This window comes from Ovis canadensis, chromosome 1 (genome assembly GCF_042477335.2).
Source record: "Ovis canadensis isolate MfBH-ARS-UI-01 breed Bighorn chromosome 1, ARS-UI_OviCan_v2, whole genome shotgun sequence".
NCBI lineage: Eukaryota > Metazoa > Chordata > Mammalia > Artiodactyla > Bovidae > Ovis > Ovis canadensis.
This window is the reverse complement of record NC_091245.1, coordinates 77,194,560-77,216,416: the sequence shown is the minus strand read 5'-3', so window position 1 is coordinate 77,216,416 and position 21,857 is coordinate 77,194,560.

Genomic DNA, 21,857 nt, shown 5'->3' with positions numbered 1-21,857 from the left:
TGTCTGGGAAGCTCCCCATCTCCTGTGAAAAGTGCTAATTTCTTCTTTAGAATATGATACCCTACTCAGATGACTGAGGCAGGAAAACCTGCAAGGAACCTCTCACGTTCCTTTAACTCAGGATCTAGAGAAGAGCCTTGACAATTTACTTTTTACCTCCTTAAATCTGCGTGGTACCTCAGTTATGGCCAGGATCAAAGAATGAGTCACTGGGCCTGCAAACCAGCTTCACCAGAGGTACTCTGTTTGTTTCTTTTGTTTACTGGTTTCTGCTTTAGGGTCAGCTTCAAGACAGGGATATCTGCTGTTAAAAATAATCGTCAGTAGATCATAAGGAAAAGGGAAATTTGCAGTTTTCATGATGGGAGAAGAGATTGAGACAGTCCTTGAAAAACACAGGGATTTAGATAGACAGCATAAGAGGAAATACAACTCCAGACGAAGAGAATAGTATGGGTAAAAACGAATCAGAGTCATTGAGACAAAGAGATAAAAAAAACTTTCCTACAGCATCCTGCAATTACAGTCTCCATGTCCAATTTTTAATCAGTGCTTTTCCTTTTCAAGAAAAATATCTAGGATTAAGTAGAAGAAAAGTGAGTAAGGCCTATAACTGCAAAATCGGAGCTTAATTATGGTTTATGCTATGTACTGGTTGATATTTGGCAAACTATTAACCCTTGCAAATATCGCTGCTCTTATTTGCAAAAGAGACCTTATAATAATACCTGGTTTATAAGGCTGCTGCTAAAGAGTTTTCAGCAAGCGGAGGAAGACAGACAATGAAAACAAAGAACAAATACATGTAAACCATGGTAAGTGAGTTGGTAAAGAATCCAACTGCAATACAGGAGACCTGAGTTGGATCCCTGAGTAAGGAAGATCCCCTAAAGAAGGAAATGGCAATGCACTCCAGTATTCTTGCCTGGGAAATCCCATGGACAAAGGAACCTGGTGGGCTACATTTCATGGGGTCGCAAGAGTTGGACACAACTTAGCAACTAAACCACCATCAGATAAAGGAGAGTAGAGGTGGTTTAATTGGGCAGAGCCATGGAGGGGGGTGTGCCCTTTTATATATATTTATCAGAGAGGGACTCTAAAAAGAATGGCATTGAGCACAGACATGAATAAAATGATGGACGAAACCATGCAATTTTCCAGAGTAAGAATGTTTCAGGCAAAGAAAGCAAATACAAAATCCCTGAAGTAGGAGATCACTTGGCATAAACCAAGAACAATAAGGACAGCCAGAGTAGCTGAATCAGAAAGAGCGAAAGGTTAAAAGTAGCATCTGAGAGGAAGTTGATCTGGGAATAGGGGGGCAGATAAAGGAGATCTTATAAGATGTGTAAGAAATTTGTATTTTATTTATCTCCATGAAAGAGAGGGAAAACCACTGAAAGTCTTTGAGAACTGACATAAAATGACCTATGTCTATGGAGACCAGACAGCAAGGGGTCATGAGTAGAAGTGAGGAAACCCATTGGAAGGTAATTGCTACTGTTCAGGTGAAACATAGTGCTGCTCTATAAATTTTATGTGTAAACTGTAATATAAATATTTACGATTATAATTTCCATTTCCTCCATTCCAATCCAAAAAACTCATTTCAGCTCTGAATACTTCTTTCTATTTCTTGCTACATCCGAGAAGAGAAGGGGAAGTGAGGCCCACAAAATGTAATTGACATTAAAACTAATGATGTAATTCTCTTACTTGATAATGATGCATAGTTGTTACTGCTTGAAAATAACTGGGGTGTTAGAAGTCACAAGGAGGTATTTTGAAATTTGCCTGTTTTACTTCAAAAGTGCAAAGTTTTCTTTATTGTATAGAAACAAGTAAGAAACATGATTTCTCCTGGGCCAGATTTCTTTTATGCTTGTATCTGTAATGAAAAGAACCTTGCTTAGGGAGGGCTGTTATTTCAGAAAATTGGGGAAAAATATTTGATTAAATGACATTTTATTACATACTTTATGAAAACATGATCAGTTTAACAAAAATACAATATAAAGCAATAATTTTAAAATAGCATATTAATATTTGCATTATATGGTCTTAACATGTCATTGTTGTTGACACAATCATGACTATCTGGTAATAACAAACTATTGTCCTGAGACTGATTAATGCATTCAAATTTCAAAGTATGACAACCTTTATGAAACTTTGCCTCTTCTTCGTGTCTCTAAATATTTATTTTACTGCTCAGTGTTTTGCAAAGGTGAACAATGAAAGGATTCTTTAGTTGCTTCTTTTTCTATCCTCAATATAAATCTGATTTAGTGTAAAAGCTTTGATCTGGGACTAGTTTAAATGCCACATATACCCAAACTCATGATCTTCCAAAGTCCCAGGTTTAGAGAATGCAGCAGTGAGGAATATTATTTCAGACACAGTTGAAATAAGGAAAAAACTCCTCACAGTTCTGTTATGACAAAACAATCACCTTATTTGCCCTTTGTTTGAAAAGAAGCTGGTGATGATTTTAGAGTGTTATTTTCTGTACCCACTCACCATGCATTGGCATTCCTCCTGCCACCTCATCTTACAATACTCACCACCACCACCATGCAGTTGTCTACGTTACAGGAAGCCACACTTCCAAAAAAAAATGGCCGTTTCCCAAATTTCAGTAAAATGACTCAGATACTGCCTGGTGTTCTGCTTTTGTTGCCAAAATGCTCTCACACATGATGTAATATGTATCATACATATCATGTGTCTTGCCATACACAGTCGCTTCAGTTGTGTCTGACTTTCTGATCCTGTGGACTGTAGCCCACCAGGTTCCTCTGTCCATGGGATTTTCCAGGCAAGAATACTGGAGAGGGCTGCCATTTTCTCCCCCAGGGGATCTTCCTGATGCAGAGATCAAACCCACGTCTCCTGCATCTCCTGCACGGTCAGGTGGGTTCTTTACCACTGAGCTGCTGGGGAAGCTCCATACATACTATATATCGTGTTGTTGTATGTATGAGATTATACATACATATCATATGATTGATATAAGAATTAAATGGGTCACAAATGGAAAAGCCTTTGGAAACCAGCAGAACACTTAATGTAGATCCTTGCTTTAATGATCTACTTTTACCTTTTTAAAAAAACTAACAAAACCTCCAGAAACGAAAGGAGCAGAATTATTAGAATTTAGGAGGACAAAAATGTTCTACAATGCCTTCTGGATTCAGTTGTGTATTCTATACACAATTTATTTTATTTCTATCTAGCATTTTTCATTTAAAGTAAGCTTTCTTAAACTAAGTGAGTGAAGTCACTCACTTGTGTCCAACTCTTTGTGACCCCATGGACTGTAGCCCACCAGGCTCCTCCTGTAGCCCACCAGGCTCCTCCGTCCGTGGGATTCTCCAGGCAAGAATACTGGAGTGGGTTGCCATTTCCTTCTCTAGGAGATCTTCCCAACCCAGGGATCGAACCCAGATCTCCCGCATTGCAGACAGACGCTTTACCATCTGAGCCACCAGGGAACACTCTTAAACTAAGACACTTTATAAAAGAGTTCTATTTATCTGTTGTGGACAGAAAAGATAAAAGTCATGGCTCTTGATAGACTATTTTTCACATTAGCTGCATCAGAAGCTGTGACATAGCTTGATATTTCCAGGTTATATTTTATTGTTTGATCATTACGCCTTCCCCACAGCCAAGACCTCTATGGGGGGGACAGCTTCACTTCCTTGACCCCTAGATGTTGCCCTGGTCATGGAACTTGTTTTGTCCAATAGAGAGCAGTGAAAAGGTACCAATTCCAGACTTAGTTCTTAGTAGACAGCAGCTCCCCCATTGGCCCTTCTGGGAGCTTCTCATCTTCAGTATGAGAAGGATATGCCCCAGGTATTTACTGCACCTCCTCTCTGGGACCCAGAATGTGACACACAAAGCGCCGCATCAGCCTGTCTGCAGACACGTGAGCAAGAGAGCATGCGGCTGTTCTGGGCTGCTGATTTTGGTGGGTGTTGGCAAGGCTGCATTATTATGATCAGAGCTCATTGTCCTTATTACCAAGACTCACTGATAAAGCTTTCGGAGAATATGAGACCAAAATGCGCTTGCTCTTCTTCCCCAATCTAGTCTTTGAAAGAGCCCACTCAAGGGAAATCTGTTTCCAGAGCAGGACCCTAGAACCAGATCATTTATCCAGTGGGAGTGGGAAAGGGACAACAAACAGGAAAAAAGACCACAGGATCTCACTTTAGAATTTAAAATAGTTGAAATCCACCGAATCAGGAAAAAAAAAAAAAAGAATACGAGTTAACTCAGTTTAACCCTTGTGGGAGGAATCAAGGTGTTGAAGCAAGAGGTTATTAGTGTTTAGGGGCAATCTTTCTTTCTTAACTTGGAAATTAGAGATAAAACAGACCTCCCAACATGCACGCTTGCACACACACACACACACACACACACACACACACACACACACACTGGACTTAACTGTTAAGCCTATAGCCAAGCAGAGTGTGGCTATGTCCCTGGGGAAGGGGAGACAGTCGCTTATCAGGATGTCTTGCTTCTAACAAGGTTCAGAACATGCTAACCCAACATATGGCACCTGAGCACATAGAATACTTCAAGCTGAAGGAAGTTGAGAAATGACAGGTGCAGAGAGGATTTTTTTTTTTTTTTGCTTTCTCCTGAAGCAGGTCATAAGATCCTTGTGTGAGAGCTGCCCTTCCTATGCCCAGAGGAAAGGAACATTCTCATCTCCAAAGATGGAGGGATGCAGAGGGGAATCTGAAGGAACAGAGCTTGCTCTGGTTTCCCGTTTACTGACACCCTTTTTTGTCCCATCAAATTTTCCCATGACTCTCCACTCTGCATCTAAGCTAACATAAAAGCACTCAGGTTTCTTTATTTCCTTATTAAGTATTTCCTATTGCATAAAACGTATGTTATATAAATGTGTATGCTTTTCTGTTGTTAATCTGTCCTTTGTTATAGAGACCACGCCAAGCACTTAGAAAGGTAGAGAGAAAAGTTCTTCTCCTTTACACATTCATCTTCATAAAACCACCTCACCCCAAGACTCTCTCTGGATCTTTCTGGCAGGCAGCAGAGGTTTTACCCGGGAAGACTCTGAAGAGAGTCACCATTGGATATTCATTACATTGAATTCCAGGTAATGTTGTGCTCAGGCTTTCTTGGTGGCTCAGAGGTAAAAAATTTGCCTGTCGAGCAGGAGACATGGCTTCGATCCCTGGGTTAGGAAGATCCCATTGAGAAGGAAATAGCAACCTACTCCACTATTCTTGCCTGGGAAATCCCATGGACAGAAGAGAATGGTGGACGACAGTTCATGGGTGTTTGAAAAGAGTCAGACATGACTTAGTGACTAAAAACCAACAAGTGCTGTACTCAAAAGCAAAAGTCTCTTTATTTCTGTCCTACTCCAAATTCAGTTCAGTTCAGTTCAGTCACTCAGTTGTGTCAGACTCTTTGAGACTTCATAGACCACAGCACACCAGGCCTCCCTGTCTATTACCAACTCCCAGAGTCCACCCAAACCCATATCCATTGAGTCGACAATGCTATCCAACCATCTCATCCTCTGTCATCCCCTTCTCCTCCTGCCTTCAATCTTTCCCAGCATCAGAGTCTTTTCCAATCAGTCAGTTCTTTGCATCAGGTGGCCAAAGTACTGGAGTTTCAGCTTCAGCATCAGTCCTTCCAATGAACACCCAGGACTGATCTCCTTTAGGGTGGACTGGTTGGATCTCCTTGCAGTCCAAGGCACTCTCATGAGTCTTCTCCAACACCACAGTTCAAAAGCATCAATTCTTTGGCACTCTGCTTTCTTTATAGTCCAACTCTCACATACATACACGACCACTGGAAAAGCCATAGCCTTGACTAGGCAGATCTTTGTTGGCAAAATAATGTCTCTGCTTTTTAATATGCTGTCTAGGTTGGTCATAACTGTCCTTCCAAGGAGTAAGTGTCTTTTAATTTCATTGCTGCAATCACCATCTGCAGTGATTTTGGAGCCGAGAAAAATAAAGTCTGCCCCTGTTTCCCCATCTATCTCCAAATTATGACTATCCAGTTGGTACAATGTAGCAATCAAATTAAGATATTCTAATAATGACTAAAAACATCTTATAGTTGCTGAAAAATTTTCTACCATAACCTTGTCAAATTACCAATTTTCCAGGGAGAAACTTTAAATTTCTGAAGTCCAAAGTTAGTCTAAAAATGAATCCAAGGCTGATATCAAATTCTCTTGTCTAATGAATAAAATGTTCAAAGAAATAAAAGCCTCAAATCCATCTTCAAAAATGTCTTATTCTGCTTAGGTTCAGATGGGAAAATTTTCCACGTTGGTTAAAATGTGTTCCCACAGCAGGAGCATCCTAAGACAGTCCCTTAATAGAATGGGTGATTAAGTTACTAGTTAATGATATTACTCTGAAGAAGCAAACAGATTTTATAGTTGTGCTAATACACATAAATTCTTAAAATTAAGCAAGTCAGAACTTCCCTAGTGGTATAGTGGTTGAGATTTTGCCTTCCAGTGCGGGAGGTTCAGGTTTAATATCTGGTCAGGGGACTAGGGTTCCACATGCCTCGAGGCCAAGGGGCAAAACAGAACAGAAGCAATATTGTAGCAAATTCAATAAAAGACTAAAAAATTTAAGCAAGACTCCAGCCCCTGAAGGAGCTCTTGAGGGCAGCATTATGACACAGGACCCCTTTGATACTTGGCGTTGATCAAAAACACTAGCAGAGTCTCAGTGGGAACTGTGTAAGGGGAGTGGATGGAAAAAAAAAAATCTTGACTTTAGCCTTATTCTATATTCAGTCAGTTCAGTTCAGTCACTCAGTCATGTCTGACTCTTTGCGACCCCATGGACTGCAGCACACCAGGCCTCCCTGTCCATCACCACCTCCCAGAGTTTGCTCAAACTCATGTCCATTGAGTCGGTGATGCCATCCAACCACCTCATCCTCTCTTGTCCCCTTCTCCCTCTGCCTTCAATCTTTCCCAGCATCAGGGTCTTTTGCAATGAGTCAGTTCTTTGCATCAGGTGGGCAAAGTATTGGAGTTTCAGCTTCAGCATCAGTCCTTTCAATGAATATTCAGGACTGATTTCCTTTAGGATGGACTGGTTGGATCTCATTGCAGTCCAAGGGATTCTCAAGAGTCTTCTCCAACACCACAGTTCAAAAGAATCAATTCTTTGGTGCTCAGCTTTCTTTATAGTCCAACTCTCACATCCATACATGATTAGTGGAAAAGCCATAGCTTTGACTAAATGGACCTTTGTTGGGAAAGTAATGTCTCTGCTTTTTAATATGCTGTCTAGGTTGGTCATAACTTTTCTTCCAAGGAGCAAGCATCTTTTGATTTCATGACTGCAGTCACCATCTGCAGTGATTTTGAAGCCCAAGAAAATGAAGTTTGTCACTGTTTCCATTGTTTCCTCATGTATTTGCCATGAGGTAATGGGACCAGATGCCATGATCTTAGTTTTTTTGAATGTTGAGTTTTAAGCCAACTTTTTCACTCTCCTCTTCCGCTTTCATCAAGAGGCTCTTTAGTTCTCTTCACTTTCTGCTGTAAGGATGGTGTCATCCGCATATTCTATACTAGCTTGCCAGAATCAGTGACAGGTGAACTAAAACTCATTTGGGAGAAATCTCCTAGAAAGAGGTTAATTTTGGCAATCCTTATCTCATATTTCTTATGTGTAAAATCCATGAAAATTTTTCATTTCCTTTTTGCCTTTGAACACCAAGCTTCTGGATTCTCATGATGAATTGACTGCGAATTCTACCTACATTCTGGATTTTCAGTGCTTTTCCATCTGGATGTGGCTGTTGACTTTTGCCATGGACTTTTGCATTTGGTCAAATGGAAAAATCTCCTCCACAAATCTTTGAATTACAGCTGCTTTGTGTTTTGTTGAAACTCCTATCCGTGAGGGCCAAGAAGGGCAAATACCTCTGCCATATGCCCCACTAGAACTATATAAAAATTAGACTGGGGAAAATTCAAGCTGTGGTCAGAGCTTGCATAATTAACAATTAACAAAATTAACCATTTGGGACCAATTAGGGACCACATGGCAGGACTCTGGAGCCTTGGGACCAGTAACATGAATCCAAGATTCATCTGTCCACAGGGTCATGGAGCAATTTTCTAATGCTGCCTGTCTAAGCCTAGCACTGGCAATTAATGCCAAAAATTCACTAGTTCACAGGGACCTCAGCTGTTTCGCAACTAAAGTAGCAATTATTATGCTGCTTCCCAATGTCTGAAAACTGCTGAATCCCACGTCAGTCTCCGCTATGAAGCCAGACCAAACTATCACCAGATATCTCAGGATCAAGCTGCAGCAGCAAGAACCTAAGAGCCCTGCCTACTTTTTGGTTAAGCCTACTTGCCTGTAATCCCTTCTAGAAGAGAACCTGCTCACCTCTGGGTAAACCTGATACAACTCCCTGTGAGCCAGCGAGGTCAAAAATCCTGCCCAGTTTAGCTGCTTAATGTCCAGGCTCAGGGCTGTTGGTTCAGACTACAGCCATTAATAGCCATGGATATACCTAGAAAAATATGGTGTGATAACACACCAGTATCACCTGTGTGGGCCAACACCCCATCTGGTCAGCACTTAAGCATGAGCAAAGCTGAAAGATTCCTACTTTATTTACACTAGAAGTTTAAAAAGATTTTAAGGCAAATGCCAGACCTTTTTGCTCTTTCAAATTGTTGCCCATGCAGCAAAACATTGGTTATTTATGAGACCAGGTGGTGCTAGTGGTAAAGAACACAACTGCCAATGTAGGAAATGTAAGAGACTCCAATTCGCTGGGTTTGATCCCTGGGTCGGGAAGATCCCCTGGAGGAAGGCACTGCAACTCAGTATTCTTGCCTAGAGAATCCCACGGACAGAGGAGCCTGACGGGTTACAGTCCATAGGTTCGCAGAGTCAGATACAATGGAAGCGACTTGGCACATTTATGAGACCACAGTGAGTTTTCTACCAGTAAACACCATCTCCATCTCCATCACCCCAGATTTGAAAGCCTTATCCATCCAGTCACATGGTCCAACCTAGATATGGATGCCTGCTGGAGAGACTTAGTATTTATTTACAAGTTTACTGCATGCTTGAGAGTAAACCGGAGAAACGCTTCCTGCAGACAAGCCAGTCCCACGGAGAAAGGAAAGAGAAACAGGTGGAGCTAAACCCATTAGCCCACCACTGACAGGAGAAGGCACTCGGAGAGCCTAGAGCCCCTGAGAACATTCAGAAGGATGAGGGAGACATATAACTGGGGCTTAGAGTAAGGGTTCAAAGCTATTAATATTTTTTTCCAAACATCTTTTACTGAAAAACCATCTTCCCTTGACTTGAAGTGCCCATTTCTTCAATTACTCTAGTTACTCACAGGCCTGTAATTATGCATTCAATCACCACTTCCAAACCAGTTAAATTATGGAAGTGTTAAATATTGTGTTTTTAAATATTTAGGAGAGTTATTCTCCTCTCTTGTTCTTTCCCCCCTTTGTTTTAATAGATACAAATCTGTTAATTTTCCCAGGTTAAAAAATCATTTTGTGGTATTCTTTTTGAGATTGCATTATAGATTTGGCATATAATTCTAATACAATTATCAATAATTTATTGTATTTGTTGTTTTTGTTTAGTAGCTCAATTGTGTCCAACTCTCTTAGACCCTATGGACTGTGATAGCCTGCCAGGCTCCTTTGTCCATGGGGTTTTCCAGGCAAGAATACTGGAGTGGGTTGCCGTTTCCTCCTCCAGGGGATCTCCCTAAGCTAAGGACTGAACTTGTGTCTTCTGTACTGCAGGCGAATTCTTTACCTCTGAGCTACCATGTTTGCTTAATCTATTGTATACCTCTTATTTATTTGTACTTTTTCTTCTAGATTTTGAGCTCCAAAAGGATAAGGACCACTTATTTTCACTTTTGCATTTCATATGATAAGTGCTACATATGTTAAGAGATAGAAACAAAGAGCAATTTTCAAATACATCATTTTTTTTTAATGTCAATGCCTTCTTCCTTGAAAAAAAAGTGTATCATCTCGTTAGATACTCCTTCCTCACTTTCTCTGTCTGCCATATTCTATTTATTCTCCCATAATCACTTAGATGTAACCTCCTCTGGAAAACTTCACATATACCTTCACAGGTAGAGTCTTCTGTCTCTATGTTGCTATATAACCACCTATATGTCTGTTGCTCATTATATTTTGCAGTGGAAGTATTTATCTTTCTTCCTAGAAATACCAAATTAGGCTTCTGTACAGAGGGACTGTGATATTCTTTGTCATTTTTACCTTATACATTTCTTGATACATAACATGATTTTCAACGTGTTTAATAAATAAATAAATGCAAATTACATTTGCTTGAAACATTTATCACAATGGAAAGTAAATAAATTCTTTCTTATGTAATTCATTAAGTATTTCATTTTCTTAAATAAGTGTCTTCCACATTAGATAGTAAGTTTCATGGTCAGAGACCACGTAAGTCTTCCTTAACACTGTCTCCTTTGGTTCTGGCACACAATGGCTCATTAATAAATATCTATTGAGTAAGTTGATAATATTTCATATTGCAAGTTAATAATATTCGGAGAAGGCAATGGCACCCCACTCCAGTACTCTTGCCTGGAAAATCCCATGGACAGAGGAGCCTGGTGGGCTGCAGTCCATGGGGTCTCTAAGAGTCGGGCACAACTGAGTGACTTCACTTTCGCTTTTCACTTTCATGCATTGGAGAAGGAAATGGCAACCCACTCCAGTGTTCTTGCCTGGAGAATCCCAGAGACAGTGGGCCCCTGTCTATGGGGTCGCACAGAGTCGGACACGACTGAAGTGACTTAGCAGCAATATTACTAATTTTGCGAGACTGTTGTTGTTCATTTGTTCAGGCGCGTCCGAATCTTTGCAACCCCATGGGCTGCGGCACGCCAGGCCTCTTTGTCCATCCCATTTCCAGGAGCTTGCTCAACCTCTTGTCCATTGAGTCGGTGATGCAATCCAACCATCTTGTCCTCTGTTGTCCCCTTCTCCTCCTGCCTTCAATCTTTCCCAGGAGCAGGGTCTTATATAATGAGCTGGCTGTTCGAATCAGGTGGCCAAATTATTTGAGTTTCAGCTTCACCATCAGTCCTTCTAATGAATATTCAGGATTGATTTCCTTTGTGATTGACTGGTTTGTTCTCCTTGCAGTCCAAGGGACTCTCAAGAGTCTTCTTCAACACCACAGTTCAAAAGCATCAGTTCTTCGGCGTTTAGCCTTCTTCATGGTCCAATTATCACATCTACACACGACTGGGAAAACCATAGCTTTGACTATTCATACCTTTGTCGGCAAAGTAATGTCTCTGCTTTTTAATATGCTGTCTAGGTTGGTCATAACTTTTCTTCCAAGGAATAAACGTCTTTCAATTTCATGGCTGCTGTCACCATCGGCAGTGATTTTGAAGCCCAAGAAAGTAAAGTCTCTTATTTTCCATTGTTTCCCCATCTATTTGCCATGAATGATGGGACTGGATGCCATGATCTTAGTTTTCTGAATGTTGAGTTTTAAGCCAGCTTTTTCACTCTCCTCTTTCACTTTCATCAAGAGGCTCTTTAGTTCTTCTTTGTTTTCTGTTCTAAGGGTGGTATCACCTGCTTATCTGAGGTTATTGATATTTCTCCCAGCAATCCTGATTCCAGCTTGTGCTTCATCCAGTCTGGCAATTTGCATAATGTACTCTGCCTATAAGTTAAATAAGCATGGTAACAATGTACAGGCTTGACGTACTCCTTTCCCTATTTGGAACCAGTCTGTTTTTCCATGTCCAGTTCTAACTTTTGCTTCTTGACCTGCACACAGATTTCATGGGAGACAGGTGAGGTGGTCTGGTATTTCCATCTTTTGAAGAATTTTCCACAGTTTGTTGCGATCCACACAGTCAAAGACTCTGGCATAGTCAATAAAGCAGACGTAGATGTTTTCCTGGAACTCTCTTGCTTTTCCTATGATCCAACAGATGTTGGCAATTTGATCTCTGCTTTATCTGCCTTTTCTAAATCTCACTTGAGTACCTGTAAGTTCTCAGTTCACATACTGTTGAAGCCTGGCTTGGAGAATTTTCTACTTTGCTAACATGTGAAATGAGTGCAATTGCATGGTAGTTTAAACATTCTTTGGCATTGTTTTTCTTTGGGATTGGAATGAAAATTGACCTTTTCCAGTCCTATGGCCACTGTTGAGTTTTCCAAATTTGCTGGCATATTGAGTGCAGCACTTTCACAGCATCATCTTTTAGAATTTGAAATAGCTCAACTGGAATTCCATCACCTCCACTAGTTTTGTTCATAGTGATGCTTCCTGTGGTCCACTTGGCTTTGTACTCCAGGATGTCTGGATCTAGGTGAGTGATCACACCATCATGGTTATCTGGGTCATTAAGATCTTTTTTTGTACAGTTCTTCTCTGTATTCCCTGATAGCTCAGTTGGTAAAGAATCTGCCTGTAATGCAGGAGACCCTGTTCAATTCCTGGGTCGAGAAGATCCTCCAAAGAAGGGATAGGCTACTCACTCCAGTGTTCTTGGTCTTCTCTTGTACTCAGCTGGTAAAGAATCCGCCTGCAATGTAGGAAGCATGGGTTCTATTCTTCAGTTGGGAAGATCCCTTGGAGAAGGGAAAGTCTACCCACTCCAGTATTCTGGCCTGGAGAATTCCACGGACAATCCATGGGGTCACAGAGTCGGATATGACAGAGCGACTTTCACTTTCACTTTTCTGTGTATTCTTGCCACCCTATTTTACTGTCTTGTGCTTCTGTTAGGTCCATACCATTTCTGTCCTTTGTGGTGTGCATCTTTGCATGAAATATTCCCTTGGTATCTCTAATTTTGTTGAAGAGATCTCTAGTCTTTCCCATTCTATTGTTTTCCTCTATTTCTTTCCATTGTTCACTTAGGAATGTTCTCTTATCTCTCCTTGCTAGTCTATGGAACTCTACATTCAGATGGGTATCTGTCCTTTTCTCTTTTGCCTTTTGCTTCTCTTCTTTTCTCAGCTATTTGGGAGGCTTCCTCAGACAACCATTTTGACTTTTTGCGTTTCTTTTTCTTGGGAATGGTTTTGATCACAGCTTCCTGCACTATAGCAAAAGTTTATATTGAAGTTTTGCATACAAATTTGCATAGAGAAACAGAAAGGATCAATGGACACTTCAGGAAAATGAATCATGCTGTCTTATGATGTTGTCAAGATTTAAAATATTTATTTTAAAGTCATGAAAAGACTGCAACTATGGGAGATGGACTACTGTCCTTCAGCAAATTAATGTCTTTATTTTGCTCTAAGTCAAAATATGATGAGTAATCTACCCATAAAGCATTTATATGGTGCATATAAATAGGTTGCTGGCAATAGAAATAGCAGCCAACAGGTTTACCCTGTCGACAGCAATTTATTAAGATGACAAATAGATAAATGTAACATATAAAATGAGCCATAATCCTACTTCATTTTCATTTCAATGGTTACTCCAGAAGAAATCTTATTATCATTGTATTTAAATGTTTCCCTATTGAATATTTGGAGTGTTTTTGATAGAGAAGAGTCTGCAGAGTCATCAAGTTTTCTTTTGAATGACAGTGGAATGTATCTAGAGTGGCCTTTAGAAGGAAAAATTATTCTGAAAATATATAAATTATAGGCTCTTCATGAACATGACATAAAAAAATATAGATGCCATTATTGAATAATGGACTCACTGCTAGTCATCAGTAAGTCACTGTAGTTAATATACTATGTATTAATATTCTACTTAATATTTGATCATGTACATTATTTTTATAGGAATAACTGCAAGTGCAGACAGATTGCAAATGTAGAAAGATTGAAGGCAGGAGGAGAAGGGGATGATGGAAGATGAGATGGTTGGATGGTATCAGTGACTCAATGGACATGAGTTTGAGTATACTCCAGGAGTTGATGATGGACAGGGAGGCCAGGCATGCTGCAGTCCCTGCGGTTGCAAAGATTCAGACACAAGTGAGTGATGGAACTGAATTGAATGACTTATGAAGTGGAGGCTCAGACAGTAAAGAATCTGACTGCAGTGCATCCCTGGGTCAGGACAATCCCCTGGAGAATGGAATGGCAACCCACTCCAGTATTCTTGTCTGGAGAATCCCATGGATAGATGAACCTGGCTGGCTATAGTCCATGGGGTTGCACAGAGTTGAACAAGACTGAGCAATTTACACTTTCACTTTCATGAAGTAGGTACTGTTACTATTATTGTCCGATTATGCAGTGTTCTAAAGCTAAAAGTGGTCAGTGATGAGGTCTCTGTTACCAAAGTCAGCAGTGGTAGAACTGAAACTTGAAATCAGTTTTGTCTGTCCAGGGAATTTTAACCACTGTGCTCTATTCTGCAGAGCACACTGGCAGTGCAGGGAAGAGATCTGGCTGAAATGTTTTTCAGGAGACTATTACAAATATATTTGAACTTAAATATATTTTGGCATGGCCCCACTTTACAGCTGTTTGCATTCCTGCATTTCTCACAGCTCTGTATTGCCTGATTACCCAGCTTGGTGCAATTGATCTCCCTGGCCACTGAAGACATCTGATTTTGAGACTCCTGTTTAATCACATCAAAGACATAGAATAGAATAGTAAATGGTGGAGGCTGGGGGCAAAAATAAAAGAGTTTAGGATCAATAATACTAGATGAAGATCCAGCAAAAGTGTGCCCCTAGGCTCTAAATAACGTCTGTGTCTATGTCTATGTCTGTATCTTTCTATCAACTCCATCTGAATTGGCTTTTAGAGCAGATCTGATTTAGTTTTGACAACATATATGTAGCAATTTTTTTATGCAGATATCTCAATTTGGGATTACAGAAGATGGAACTAATTTAGAGGACACAGATCTGGCCCACAGGCATTTTGTTATCTGAATTAGGAGACATCTGGTAGGAAGTAACTGAATAAAAGTACTATACTAAGAAATGTGAGCACATAATTTGAGATTCAGAGCTTTATAATAGAAAGAGCCCAGGCTTTGGTGTCGGAATGACCTGAATAAAAATCTCAGAGTTTCTATTTAATAACTCTCATCTCCTGAAAATACTTTAACCATTCTGTTTTACCTTTGGCCTATCTAGGATAAGAGTGGCGGGGCATTCCCCCCTTCTAGCAAGAGCTTATGGAGCTCTGAAATGAGTCCATTCACCTTTTTTGTACCTTAACTTTCTGTGGGTATAAAAATCATGATATTTATACAGTTCATAGGTCTTTCTTTTTCCCCATAGGTCTTTTCTTTTGAATTGTGCTTTCTGCTTTTAGAAATATGAAATGACTTTAATTTTTACTGTTGTACTTTTTTGTTCTAGAATTATCATTTGTTTTTTGCATTGTTGATTTTTTCCTAAATATCCGTTCATGCTCAGTACTTAACTTTTCTGCTGAGCATGTTAACATGTTTATAAAAGTTATTTTAAAATTTCTGTCTGTTAATTCTAATCTCTGGAATACATTTGGGCCTGTTTCTATTGACCATCCTTTCCTTTTCAAAAAATGTTTTCTTATGTTTGTATTTTGGGGCCATGTCATGGGGCATGGGGTTGAACCCACACCCCCTGCAGTGCAGAGGCTTAACCTCTAGACTACCAGGGAAGTCCCTTTTCATCCTCCTTTTGAGAATAGGTCTTGTTTCTGTGCTTCTTTCAGTTCAGTTCAGTTCAGTCGCTCAGTCCTGTCCAATTCTTTGCGACCCCATGAATCACAGCACGCCAGGCCTCCCTGTCCATCACCAACTCCCGGAGTTCACTCAGACTCACGTCCATCGAGTTGGTGATGCCATCCAGTCATCTCATCCTCTGTCATCCCCTTCTCCTCCTGCCCTCAATCCCTCCCAGCATCAAACTCTTTTCCAATGAGTCAACTCTTCGCATGAGGTGGCCAAGTACTGGAGTTTCAGCTTTAGCATCATTCCTTCCAAAGAACACCCAGGACTGATCTCCTTCAGAATGGACTGGTTGGATCTCCTTGCAGTCCAAGGTTCTTTACCTGGTTATAATGTGTAGTCTGGATATTCACAAGGGGCTTCCTTGGTGGCTCAGTCAGTAAAGAATCTGCCTGCAATGCAGGAGACATGGGTTCAATCCCTGGGTCAGGGGAAGATCCCCTGGAGAGGGCATGGCAACCTACTCCAGTATTCTTGCCTGGAGAATCCCACAGACAGAGGAGCCTGATGGGCTACAATCCATGGAGCTGCAAAGAGCTGGATGTGATTGACGAGACTAAGCATGCAGCACACACGTTGGTATAAAAGAATAGTGGATATTGAAGTAAATGACATTTGTTCCCATTAATGATCATGTTTCTTCGTGTAATTTATACACAAACTGAGTCTAGAATGAGTTGAATTTTGGTTTAATGTCAAAACACCACTTGTTCCAAATAATTTGGAGTTCAGTTCGGACTCTCCTTCAAGCAGGACTTGGGATTTAAGCACCAGTAAAAATCTCGAGATAACTCAGTGTTTTACAGTCCTGCGCTTTAGGTCACCAGAAAGCTATAACAGCACTCCAGCTCTACTCCCACTTTTCATCATTTCAGAGATCTCTATCTGTTGCCTTTTTCTGCACTTAGTCCTTCATGAGCTCCCCTGTTCCTAATATAACCCTCAGGAAATTTGTGGAATTTCTTTCAGCTCCCCTGTTATTTCCCCAGTTCTGTCCTGTGTACTGGTGAAGACCCCACAGAAAAGAGTTGGCAGATGGGTGCAGACTTGTTCTATACCTGGAGGTCTTCAAGATTCTAGTCTGACTTATCAACTTTTTGTTGCAGAGAAGAAGCCAATTCTGACTCCGTGGTAGAAACTGTTTTTTTTTGACTTGTTTTTCATTGCTTTTGTTATTATAAGCATACATAATGGCTTACTTAAAAGGATGCCCCTCTGCCTGACGGTTAAACTAAAGTGCCTTTGTTCAGAACTTTGTCCACCTGTAGAAGGCAGGAAGGAAGGAATGAACACCTCCCCTGCCCAAGGCTTGCCATTCTAGATGTTTGCAAGATTAATGACCTTTTACTTCGCTCCCTCACCTCCCCCCATCTCTGATCTATTAAGGAAACTGGCATTCAGACCCCTGCAAGATGGTTATTTTGAGGTGCTAGGCTGCCGTCTTTTCAGTCAGCTACTTTTGGAATAGTCATTTTCCTGGCCTCAACACCTCCTCTCTCGGATTCATTGGCCTGTCACGCAGTGAGCAGAGTGAGCTTGGACTCGGTAGCATTATGAGAGACTTTTAAAAGTTTAGCTGGTTTCTCCTTGCTTTGCAACCTTACTGTGTACGTTTGGCTTGCAGTGTTTCCCACCACGTTTCCAGAGGTGAACCCACCAGGAGACCTAGGAAGACACTGTAACACTCTCAGGTTTAGTTCCATTAATGTTTTGTGTACCTCACCTCTCTGTGGGCTATAAAAACTAATTTTTGGAGTTCATCCATCCATCTTTTTACTTGTCCCATTAAGAGCAATAATCTCTTGTGATTTTTTCATATTCTGAGTGAGCCAAGCTTACCTTAACCAGTCTCAGTCACTATTTTGTCGTCTCTGAAAAGGAGAACTTTGTGAAGATTTAAGATAGCAGGTGAAAATTGCTTAGCATGATGCCTGACATTGGAAGGTGCTTAATAAATATTAATGTCCTTTCTCTATTACATTGGCTATCAAGGAATGTTAACTAAAAAAAAATAAACAGCTGTGCTGACTTTGCCTGAAAGCTTTTGGAAGGGCTTAGGTTTTGAAAACACAAAGCACAGATGGGCATAAAGAAATAAAACTAAGTCTCTGTCTGCCTTGTTTATTTCTTTCAGCTGATATTTACAGAATGTTTCCTTATCAACTGTGTTTATTATGATAGGAACTGTTCTTAAAGAGACTTCTAAACCAGAGGTTTTGTGCTCACAAATTAATTTTTTTAATCCTATTAAAGTATCCACTTCATTCTACAAAAACAAGCGTGGTTATTTGCACTTAGGGGTTAGCTTAAAAGGGAATGGGAGATGAACTGGAAGTTATGAAAACAGAATGGAATCTGATAAAAGGACAGCTAAATTAAAGAGCAAAATAAGCACAATGTGTAACAAATTAAAAAGAAGTTAGGAAAGTTTCTCCACAATCAAGGACAGAAGACAATGACTGATAGTGTTTATGTCTCAAGGAAGAAATGAATTTTTAAACGCCTTATTATATACCAGAAAAAAGCTATAGTTGTTAGGATTCACACCTGGAAGAATGAATTGGCTGACTGGGGTCTGGAGAAAAGATCAAAAAAGGGAAGCTGCATTGTCAGTTACATTTAACCCTGCTGGAGTCTTCTCTGGATGGTTTGCTTCTACTCAGACCAAAAAGAATCTTTTTGTTCAGACTGCTTTTCTCTCATGAGGAGAGCCAGATGAGTGATCCCAATAGGAAGATGAAGTAAACCTTTATGTATTAAGAGATTGTTGTTGAACAGAATAATTACACTTGGGCATGTGAATTTTCATATCTTTCAATTTCAGTATATGATTCGTGGAAACAAAAGACAGGAAATTAAAGACACACACACACACAATGAAACCTGAATCACAGTACTGTGGGCTACATGCATCCCAACACTTAACATATTGTATCTTGATTGGGAGATGTGACAGTATAGGAAAATGTACATCCACCTTGATATCAGTGTACCACCTCTAATACTAGTTGTTTGACATTGGCAAGTTACTGTAAAACTCACTTCTTTTACTTGTAAAATGGGCATAATCAGAAGCTTGTCATTGTTCAGCCTTGAGAAGCTTGGAATTGGTGCCAAGCAAAAAGTTGGACACAGCTGAGCAACTGAGCGCACATAGCACAGAAGTAGATAGCAGTTTTCAGGGGTTTTTTGTTTGTTTGTTTTTCTGTTTAACTTGATTGAGATTCTTTTCCATATCAGTTCATCAATTTCTAAGCCTTTGAGGTCAAACAGGGCATTGCACTAATCCTTCAGGATTTGTGTGGTTTATCCCCACTGTCTCTCTGATGTACCCCTTCCTTATGTTTCAGATTGGATCTGGTTAAAACATGTCAAAGACCCTGATCTCTAGAATTTAGTAGGGTAAAAGAGCCAATTTTTGTGGCCTGTGCAGCTTGATTGGGGGATATTTGAGAGGACATTATGCTTTATTTTCCAATTTAGGGTTTTTGGTAGATTTTAAATAATCCCTGATGATAGTAGTAAATATTAGAAACCCAGAGGAAAGGATGATAAAACTGATCAATTTCCAGATGAACATATGAATGAGAACAAAAGTCTTGCTATCTAAGAAATATATATATATATATATATTTAAGAAAAGTTGAAGGGAAAACTCAATGAAACAATCACAAAAGCAAACACCCCCAAACTCCAAACCTATAGATAGAATTTGATCTTCCATTTCAGTGAAGTCTCTGAAAATCTGCCCCCTTCCCAAAGAATCTCAGTGTCTCTAGTGAAAATTTACCAACAAATATGAAGTCCTATTCATGCCAATATGGTTTGTTCTATTCAATCCATCTCTAAATAGCACTTAAAAAGGAAATTATAGATGCTAATTAAGAGAGAAAGAGTTCTTTAAGGAAACCAGGATTGTGAAGAAACACACTTGGGCTTAAACAGCCACTGTACCCATACAAGTTTCAGTTTCAGGAAGGAGAGAGTGTTCATAAGATATGGTGTTGACAAAGAAACACTTTAAAACACTCTACTATTTGAATTTGAGTCCATAAGGCCTATGTTCCTATCCTATGCTCCCATCTCATAGGAGTCCCTCACTCCTGTAAGAGGCAGTGATCAAGACCATCCTCAAGAAAAAGAAATGCAAAAAAGCAAAATGATTGTCTGAGGAGGCCTTACAAATAGCTGAGAAAAGAAGAGAAGCTAAAGGCAAGGGAGAAAAGGAAAGACATACTCATTTGAATGCAGAGTTCCAAAGAATAGCATGGAGAGATAAGAAAGCCATCCTCAGTGATCATTGTAAAGAAATAGAGAAAAATAACAGAATGGGAAAGACTAGAGATCTCTTCAAGAAATTTAGAGATACCAAGGGAATATTTCATGCAAAGATGGGCTCAATAAAGGACAGAAATGGTATGGACTTAACAGAAGCACAAGATATTAAGATGAGGTGGCAAGAATACACAGAAGAACTGTACAAGAAAAGATCAGCATGACCCAGATAATCACGATGGTGTGACCACTCACCTAGAGCCAGACATCCTGGAATGCAAAGTCAAGTGGGCCTTAGGAAGCATCACTATAAGCAAAGCTAGTGGAGATGATGGAATTCCAGTTGAGCTCTTTCAAATCCTAAAGGATGATGCTGTGAAAGTGCTGCACTCAATATGCCAGCAAATTTGGAAAACTTGGCAGTGGTCACAGGACTGGAAAAGCTCAGTTTTCATTCCAACCCCAAAGAAAGGCAATGCCAAAGAATGTTCAGACTACCACACAATTGCATTCATCTCATACATTAACAAAGTAATGCTCAAAATTCTCCAAGACAGGCTTCAATAGTACATGAACCATGAACTTCCAGATGTTCAAGTTGGATTTAGAAAAGGCAGAGGAACCAGAGATCAAATTGCCAACATCCATTCGATCATCAAAAAGCAAGAGAGTTCCAGAAAAACATCTACTTCTTCTTTATTGACTATGCCAAAGCCTTTAACTACATGGATCACAACCAACTGTGGAATATTCTTCAAGAGATGGGAATACCAGGCCCCCCACATGAGAAATCTGTATGCAGGTCAAGAAGCAACAGTTAGAACTGGACATGGAAAAAACAGACTGGTTCCAAATCAGGAAAGGAGTATGTCAAGGCTGTATATTGTCACCCTGCTTATTTAACTTATATGGAGAACACATCATACAAAATGCCAGGCTGGATGAAGCATAAACTGGAATTAAGATTGCCGAGAGAAATATAGATAACCTCAGATATGCAGATGACACCACCCTTATAGCAGAAAGTGAAGAAGACCTAAATAGTCTCTTGATGAAAGTGAAAGAGGAAAGTGAAAAAAATTGGCTTAAAACTCATTATTCAGAAAACTAAGATCATGGCATCTGGCCCCATCTCTTCATGGCAAGTAGATGGGGAAACAATGGAAACTGAGAGACTTTATTTCCTTGGGCTCCAAAATCACTGCAGATGGTGACTGCAGCCATGAAATTAAAAGACCCTTGCTCCTTGAAAGAAAAGCTATGACCTATCTAAACAGCATATTAAAAGGCAGAGACATACCCATTTGAATGCAGAATTCTGAAGAATAGCAAAGAGAGATAAGAAAGCCATTCTCAGATATCATTGCAAAGAAACAGAGGAAAATAATAGAATGGTAAAGACTAGAGATTTCTTCAAGACCTTTTCCAACAAAGGTCTGTCTAGTCAAAGCTATGGTTCTCCAGTAGTCAAGTATGGTTATGATAATTGGACCATGAAGAAGGCTGAATACCCAAGAATTGATGCTTTTGAACTGTGGTGTTGGAGAAGCCTCTTGAGAGTCCCTTGGACTGCAAGGAGATCAAACAAGTCGATCGTAAAGGAAATCAATCCTGAATATTCATTACAAGGACTGATGTTGAAGCTAAAATTCAGATAATTTGGCCATCTGATGCGAACAGCCAGCTCACTATAAAAGACCCTGCTCCTGGCAAAGATTGAAGGCAGGAGGAGAAGGGGACGACAGAGGATGAGATGGTTGGATGGTATCACCGACACAAGGGACATGAGTTTGAGAAAACTCTGGGAGTTGGTGA